Source organism: Nomascus leucogenys, chromosome 1a (assembly GCF_006542625.1).
Source record: "Nomascus leucogenys isolate Asia chromosome 1a, Asia_NLE_v1, whole genome shotgun sequence".
In the NCBI taxonomy this organism is placed as follows: domain Eukaryota; kingdom Metazoa; phylum Chordata; class Mammalia; order Primates; family Hylobatidae; genus Nomascus; species Nomascus leucogenys.
Window position 1 is genome coordinate 73,964,279 of NC_044381.1, and position 8,411 is coordinate 73,972,689.

At 35.1% G+C, this 8,411-nt stretch overlaps 1 long non-coding RNA gene across 1 annotated transcript; it reads right to left on the bottom strand.

The window, feature by feature from the left end:
• Positions 1-6,493: 6,493 nt before the first annotated feature.
• On the bottom strand, positions 6,494-7,364 carry LOC115835924. Its single transcript, XR_004030883.1, has 3 exons — positions 7,055-7,364; positions 6,772-6,925; positions 6,494-6,581 (listed from the first exon to the last, which is right to left on the bottom strand). It is a non-coding gene; the product is annotated as an uncharacterized LOC115835924 (long non-coding RNA).
• Positions 7,365-8,411: the final 1,047 nt, after the last annotated feature.

The following is an 8,411-nucleotide window of genomic DNA, read 5'->3' on the forward strand; positions in this document are numbered from 1 at the left end:
ATTATCTCTGTTTGCAGATGACATGATTGTATATTTAGAAAACCCTATTGTCTCAGCCCATAATCTCCTCAAGCTGATAAGCAACTTCAGCAAAGTCTCAGGATACAAAATCAATGTGCAAAAATCACAAGCATTCCTATATTCCAAGAACAGACAAACAGAGAGCCAAATCATGAGTGAACTCCCATTCACAATTGCTTCAGAGAATAGAATACCTAGGAATCCAACTTACAAGGGATGTGAAGGACCTCTTCAAGGAGAACTAGAGACCACTGTTCAAGGAAATAAGAGAGGACGCAAACAAATGGAAAAACATTCCATGCTCATGGATAGGAAGAATCAGTATTGTGAAAATGGCTATAATGCCCAAAGTAATTTATAGATTCAATCCTATTCCCATCAAGCTACCATTAACTTTCATCACGGAATTAGAAAAAACTACTTTAAATTTCATATGGAATGAAAAAAGAGCCCACATAGCCAAGACAATCCTAAGCAAAATGAACAAAGCTGGAGGCATCACACAACCTGAATTCAAACTATACTACAAGGCTGTAGCAACCAAAACAGCATGGTACTGGTACCAAAACAGATATATAGACCAATGGAACAGAACGGAGGCCTCAGAAATAACACCACACATCTACAACCATCTGATGTTTGACAAACCTGACCCAAACAAACAATAGGGAAAGGATTCTCTATTTAATAAGTGGTGTTGGGAAAACTGGCTAGCCATATGCAGAAAACTGAAACTGGACCCCTTCCTTACACCTTATACAAAAATTAACTAAAGATGAATTAAAGACTTAAACGTAAGACCTAAAACCATAAAAACCCTAGAAGAAAACCTAGGCAATACCATTCAGGACATAGGCATGGGCAAACACTTCATGACTAAAACACCAAAAGCAATGGCAACAAAAGCCAAAATTGACAAATGGGATCTAATTAAACTAAAGAGCTTCTGCTCAGCAAAAGAAACTATCATCATATGAATAGGCAACCTACAGAATGGGAGAAAAATTTTTGCAATCTATCCATCTGACAAAGGGTTAATATCCAGAATCTACAAAGAACTTAAACAAATTTACAAGAAAAATAAACAACCCCATCAAAAAGTGGGTTAAGGATATGAACAGACACTTTTCAAAAGAAGACATTTATGCAGGCAGCAAACATATGAAAGTAAGCTCATCATTACTGGTCATTAGAGAAATGCAAATCAAAACCACAGTGAAATACCATCTCATGCCAGTTAGAATGGTGATCATTAAAAAGTCAGGAAACAACAGATGCTGAAGAGGACATGGAGAAATAGGAACACTTTTACACTGTTGGTGGGAGTGTAAATTAGTTCAACCATTGTGGAAGGCAGTGTGATGATTCCTCAAGGATCTAGAACCAGAAATACCATTTGACCCAGCAATCCCATTACTAGGTAAATACCGAAAGGATTATAAATCATTCTACTATAAAGACACATACACACATGTTTATTGTAGCACTGTTCACAATAGCAAAGACTTGGAACCAACCCAAATGCTCATCAATAATAGACTGGATAAAGAAAATGTGGCACATATATACCATGGAATACTATGCAGCCATCAAAAAGGATGAGTTCATGTCCTTTGCAGGGACATGAATGAAGCTGGAAAGCATCATTCTCAGCAAACTAACACAGGAACAGAAAACCAAACACTGCATGTTCTCACTCATAAGTAGGAGTTGAACAATGAGAATACATGGACACAGGGAGTGGAACATCACACACCAGGGCCTGTTGGTGGGTGGTGGGCTAGGGGAGGGATACTATTAGAAGAAATACCTAATGTAGGTGACAGGTTGATGGGTGCAGCAAACCACCATGGCACATGTGTACCTATGTAACAAACCTGCACGTTCTGCACAGTATACAAGTGTGCAGAAAGTATACAAACCTGCACAAGTATCCCAGAACTTAAAGTATAAAAAAAAAAAAAAAAAGTTTTGTTTTAAAGACGCTATGTCTGCATGATTTCATCTCTAAAAAGATTCTTTTACCTTTTGGAGGGTAAGTTACTGAGGAGGCCCATGTATAATACACTAACTAAAACATACTTTTATACCAACCAACAATCGTTGTCAGCACTTAGCAAACAATAACTCATAAAAAATCATCCTTGTCAGTATAATAAATGCATAAACTTTTCTTGTTTAGAATTAATTTTTTTTCCCTTACAAATTCCTTTAGGCTCCTCTAATCATCACCCCACCCCCACATGCCCTCCAGAAAAAAAATTATAGTGCTAGACCAATTACCATAAACTACTGGATAACTAAAAAAATTTAAGTGTAGAAAGTGTAGTCTGTTACAGTTAAGTTACTAAAGAAAATCAGTCCGTTGATATATAAAACATAGAGTGAAAATAGGTTTCAAAAGGTATAATTTGTTATAAGGGAAACGTATATAATTTACTTTTTATGAATGAATCATTTATATGAAACTAATCAGTGTTGAAAAATGTTAATTTTTTTTTTTTTTTTTTTTGAGATGGAGTCTCACTCTGTCACCCAGGCTGGAGTGTAGTGGCATGATCTTGGCTCACTGCAACCTCCATCTCCTGGGTTAAAGCAATTATCCTGTCTCAGCCTCCCAAGTAGCTGAGACTACAGGGGAGTGCCACCATGCTCAGCTAATTTTTGTATTTTTAGTGGAGACGGAGGTTTCACATGCTGGCTGGGCTGGTCTCAAACTCCTGACCTCAGGTGATCTGCCCACCCTGGCCTCCCAAAGTGCTGGGATTACAGGCATGAGCCACCACGTCCAGCCAATGTTGAATTTTTTTTTAATGAAAGATTAAGGTTTTAAAATAAGTGTTTATAAATGGCCTCCCACTGGAATAATCCAAATATTTAATGTATTAATCATAGTCCAGGCCCTTTCAGAGATTAACAATAAATTCACTTAGAGACAATTCCCTAACTGTTGATTTGGGGTAAGACAGCAATTCCTTTCTGTTTTGTAATGATTTGACTTTGAACGAATATTTTTCAAAACACTTTTATAATACCTTAGTATGATGTTTCTCTATCTTTTTTACATTATCCGCCTTCCGGGGAGCCTTTTTAGACCCTTTTTTCCTATTTACTTCACTCTAAGAAATTTTAATAACACAGATATATTGTATATTTGTTTATGTGTTGTATGTATATCTGTGCTTTCCACATAAAAAAAGTATAAAATTTACTTACTAAAAGAGTAAGTATAAAAAGAGTTAGTATAAAACTTACTATATGTATATGTATAACCTATATATGAATGTTAGCAATTTATTAACATATAATAATAATAGCAATGCATTTTTAAAATTACTTAAAACTGATTTTTCTAGCAAAAATAAAGTGATTGAAAAAATTAAATTAATTTTAAAAGTTGATTTAGTAAATTTAACTTCTACCTTTTACTTGATAGGAGGAAAAAAACATTTAAATTAACTAGTTTACAAAAGAAATTGATATACCCAAGAATGAATCAATCTGATACCTAAGTTTGATGTTGTTTAACTAAAAATCCAGTTTTCAGTGTGATATTAGTAAGTTTAATACTAATGTCTCTGCTTGAACATATCAATTCTGTTTCTTTACTTTGCTAATATATTACTTACTGAACCAAAACCACTTTTAACTATATAAGATGTTAGAAAACAAAGCAGTACTTTTGTCATTTCAGATCACATTATTGAAAAAAGAAATTTAGTTATTTTGATCCCCACACTCAGCTATTTCACTTTTTTCAAATTTGTATTTGCATTCCTCATTATATTTTGATTCAATGAGTTCTATTTGAATTTCCTCCACAGCTGACTGAGCATTGCTTCCAGCTGGATCTAACATCCACGGCTTCACTTCTAAAGAAAATAAATCTAAAAATCTATTTTTTATTGCATCTTTAAAGAGCACAAATTGGCCAGGCGCGGTGGCTCATGCCTGTAATCCCAACACTTTGGGAGGCTGAGGCGGGCAGATCACGAGGTCAGGAGATCAAGACCATCTCGGCTAACATGGTGAAACCTCTTGTCTACTAAAAATACAAAAAATTAGCAGGGCATGGTGGCACGCACCTGTAGCCCCAGCTACTCGGGAGGCTGAGGCAAAAGAATCGCTTGAACCCGGGAGGTGGAGGTTGCAGTGAGCTGAGATCGTGTCACTGCACTCCAAACCCGGCAACAGAGAGAGACTCTATCTCAAAAAACAAATAAACAAACAAACAAAAAAGTCTACACGTCTTGTTAGTTTCCTTTAGAAAGCCGTCTGACTTCTGTATGTAGAAGAAGCCTGACATATTGTTCTTTATCAAAACAAAAGTCTCTGAAGATGATATTTGCTATATGATTTCTTTTTATTGATTGTTTTAATTACTATATCGAGACAGTGATAAACAGTGAGCTAATAAATATTTTGAAGCCAGTTGATGTCTCTGTGATGCACAATGCAGTTTATTGCAAAAACTTCAGGACATACTTTTTTTTGGTTGTCTATAAACCTTTATGTTTTCCAATCATGGAATTAGCTCCACCAGAAGCACAAGACACCTAAGTCTCCAACAGTACTTGTGTTTCATTCATCACACCAAAAATAGATGCTCTAACATAGTTAATTTCTAAAGATTTTACAAACATCTCATCTTGCAATTTACACTCACCATTGAAATAAACATATGTCATTAGAAGGGCCTTACTGTCATTAACTCTGATTTTGCCAATCTGAAAAAGAAATTCTTGCTTTTAATTTGCCAATTTGCTACTTTTCAGTGTTAACATCTTTGAATTGAATCATTGCTCAATGGTGATGTGTTTCAAGCACTGGAAGGATTTTGCTGCATCATTTTTGAAATTTCAATCTCTAGGTTTATAGGACAGCCTCAGCCACCGTTTGAATACTACCAACTTTTGCAATGATTTGTGCACAATTTTCTAAGACTAAATCATTCCGTTGTCATTTGTTGGCTTAAATAAGGAAATTGTCATCTGTCTTTAAATAAGGAAGTAACGGTGTTACATTGCTCAAAATTCTGTTTATCTAAGAAACTTTTGCCTACACTCAGGTTGCAAAATATTTGCCTATAATTCTTGAAATTTTTAAAAGTTCTAACTTTTACAATCAGGTTTACTCTTTATCTTGAATTGATTTTTGTGTATGGTGTGACGTAGAATCAAGGTTCTTATTTTTCCCCCATATGAATATCCAGTTATTTTGGCACCATTTGTTGAAAAGGCTTTCTTTCTCCCATTGGACTGCTTTGGTGCCTTTATCAAAAATCAAATGACCACAAATGTGAGGCTTTCTCTTCTGTTCCATTGCCTATTTATCTGTCCAAATGCCAAAGCCATACTGTCTTGATCACTGTGGCTTTGTAATAAGTCGTGAAAACAGATGACGAAGTCCTACAAATTTGTTCTTCCTTTTCAATATCTTATGAGATATTCTAGGTTTTTTACATTTGCACACACATTTTAGAATCAAAATCTCTTCATATACTCTTAAAACCTGAAGTTTAAATGGCTCAATATAGCCATGCATCCAAGTAGAGTTCCATGCGTCCTAGCAGAGTTTTATGTAGTCATTTCCCTCTGTAGATTGAGATACTAATTTCTTGGGATCACATATTCCATCATGGAAATCAATTTTTCTTCCCATTAGTACAACTACTTTAAAATCATGTATTATATTGCCTCTACCAGTGAGCCATTTGTTCATAGCTAGCAGTTCTGCACTCTTAGGACTGAATTAACTAATCAGGTCCTATCATATCATAAACACAACCAGCCACAGCAAAATAGCTCATTATTTTGACTAAAACCAAGTGAATTCAAATATCAAAATTTTCGCTGCTGTATAAAAAGATGGTGGCTTGTTTATTTCAAATAAATGCTATTGAACAAGTTCAAACCGTATTTGTAATTTCTAAAACATTCAAAAACATTGATTCAACTATTCTCCGAACTAAACCATCAGAACGAAATTTTGTTTAGATTGCTGAATTGAGTTTTCAATAAAGATTTTCATAAAGAACAGCTTATCATGATTTAAATATTCTTTCTGCAAGGTATCATAGAGTGATACTTTGCAAAGCCAAGTTATTTTACTCATCCCATGGTAATTAATAACAAAGGGGTAGCAGAGCTTCCCTTTTTAAGTTCTAGTCAATTCTACCCTTTCCAAAAGAGTTTTTTCTATCTTGAGAAAATGGTTTTTGAAAAAAAAAATAACTAGAGGAAGGGAAAAGGGGTGAAAAAGTCTTTCTTATACAATTAAATCTTTCTTTAGCAGAGACTGGCATATCCTTAACATATTCATAGAAGTATCCCCTCTAGTTATGTTGCAAAGGCATGCAAATAATAACTGTGGTTAAGTGCACTACATGACAGTCAATATTGTATTTTCCAAGCTTGTACTCATTATTCTTTATAGTAGTCATGTATTATGTGAAAGATCAAAAGATTTACATATCATATGGAGTGCTTTAGGGAATAACTTGCTGAGTACTTTAGATGCACAATGTTCCACAGCCTTTTAAATACGGATTTCACTTCTCTCTTTGTGATAAAGAAATAACAAGATAGAGCTAGATGTTTTTTCTTAATATAATAAAATGTCTATTTTAAAAAATAAGATAAAAGTTTGATATTTTTATCTGTAGTTCTAAACACAAGTTTTTGATCCAAAATAATAAATTGTAGCTTTCCTTTAATATGTGTGTTGAAAAAAAAAATACATATGACTCACCTCCAACGGATTCTCAAGAAATCCAGGACAAAAACGTGCGGCGACTTTCATTGAAGTTACTAAATGATAGGACTGGTTAATCTGCCTGAAGACACTGACAGTGTAGCTTTTCTGGAGACTTTGAACAGGACTCCATGGCCTTTATTCCACAAAGCTGCAATATAAAATATGGTGGGAGGGGCTAGCAATAGTCATTTTTACACTTAGCGTGGATGTAAAAATGTAAGGAAGAAAATTATTAAGAGAGAAGGAATCTGGTTTATTGCCTCCAATTTTTCCTTACCTGAGAGGAACCAAATCAGAGGTTGAAAGGCTTATCATTCCAGGACTCTCCATTTGCTGATTAACATTTCTTCCACTGATCAGTTACCAATAGTAACATAAACAACAGACATTTATTGACACAAACAAGACCAGCTGAAAGACACTGCCGCTCAAACAACTGCTTTTAAGAAAAAACATTATTCATCTCTGAAAAGTCTGTGAAAAAAAGAAAAAACATCATCCATGCCAATGTCAAACACATCAGAAAGACAAGTTATCCAATACCCTTAAAAATGTTAGTGATTAAGTACCATGCATGCATGTGTTCATTGCAGCACTATTCACAATAGCAAAGTCATGGAATCAACCTAAATGCCCATCAGTGATAGCCTGGATAAGGAAAATGTACACACCATGGAATACTATGAAGCCATGAAAAAGAATGCAATCATATCCTTTGCAGGCACATGGATGAACCTGAGGCCATCATCCTTAGCAAACTAACACAGGAACAGAAAACCAAATATCACGTATTCTTACTTATAAGTGGGAGCTAAATGATGAGAACATATGGATACATAGAGGAGAACAACACACACTGGGGCCTTTTGGAGGGTGGAGGGTGGGAGAAGGGAGAGGATTCAGAAAAACAGCAAGTGGGTACTAGGCTTAATACCTGGATGATGAAATAATCTGTACAACAAACCCCCATGACACATGTTTACCTATGTAACAAACCTGCACTTGTACCCCTGAACTTAAAATAAAGGTTAAAAAAAAAGTTAGTGATTAAATACTTTAGGAACACTTCTTCCTAGAGTTTTTGCGTTAATTCACACCATTTTATTGGACCAACACAGCTTATTCATATCAATAATTTCAATAGCCAACTTTTTTGACAGTCTTTTTACACCTGGTGCTCTGTATACCATGTACACGTACCATGTACATTCGACCAAGGTGTAAGTAGGAACACCCGAGGTAGAAGAAAGAAGGACTCTATGACTGGGAATCAGAGTCTTGGCACCATATTGCCACAGAATACTGCACAGATGTACTATACTTTCATGCTTCCTAATCCAGCCAAATAGCTAAATATGTCTGCAGCATAAGAAAGCACATAAGGTGGAAGTTGAATGTTGAGTGGCCAATCCAAAGTATATGCTTTGGCAATTGGTAGAATAATGTCACCCATATTTAACTACTTCTTATAAGTGTGTACACAAACTATTGTGTTATATTACATTTTAGTCACAGTGTTTTACTGCCACAGACCAAATTCTGATAGAGGGGCATGGATAAGAGATGAGAACTTATCATCATAAAACCTTTCTTCCTGAGAAGCTCTTGTCTTCCTGCTGTGGAAAAAAAAGTGC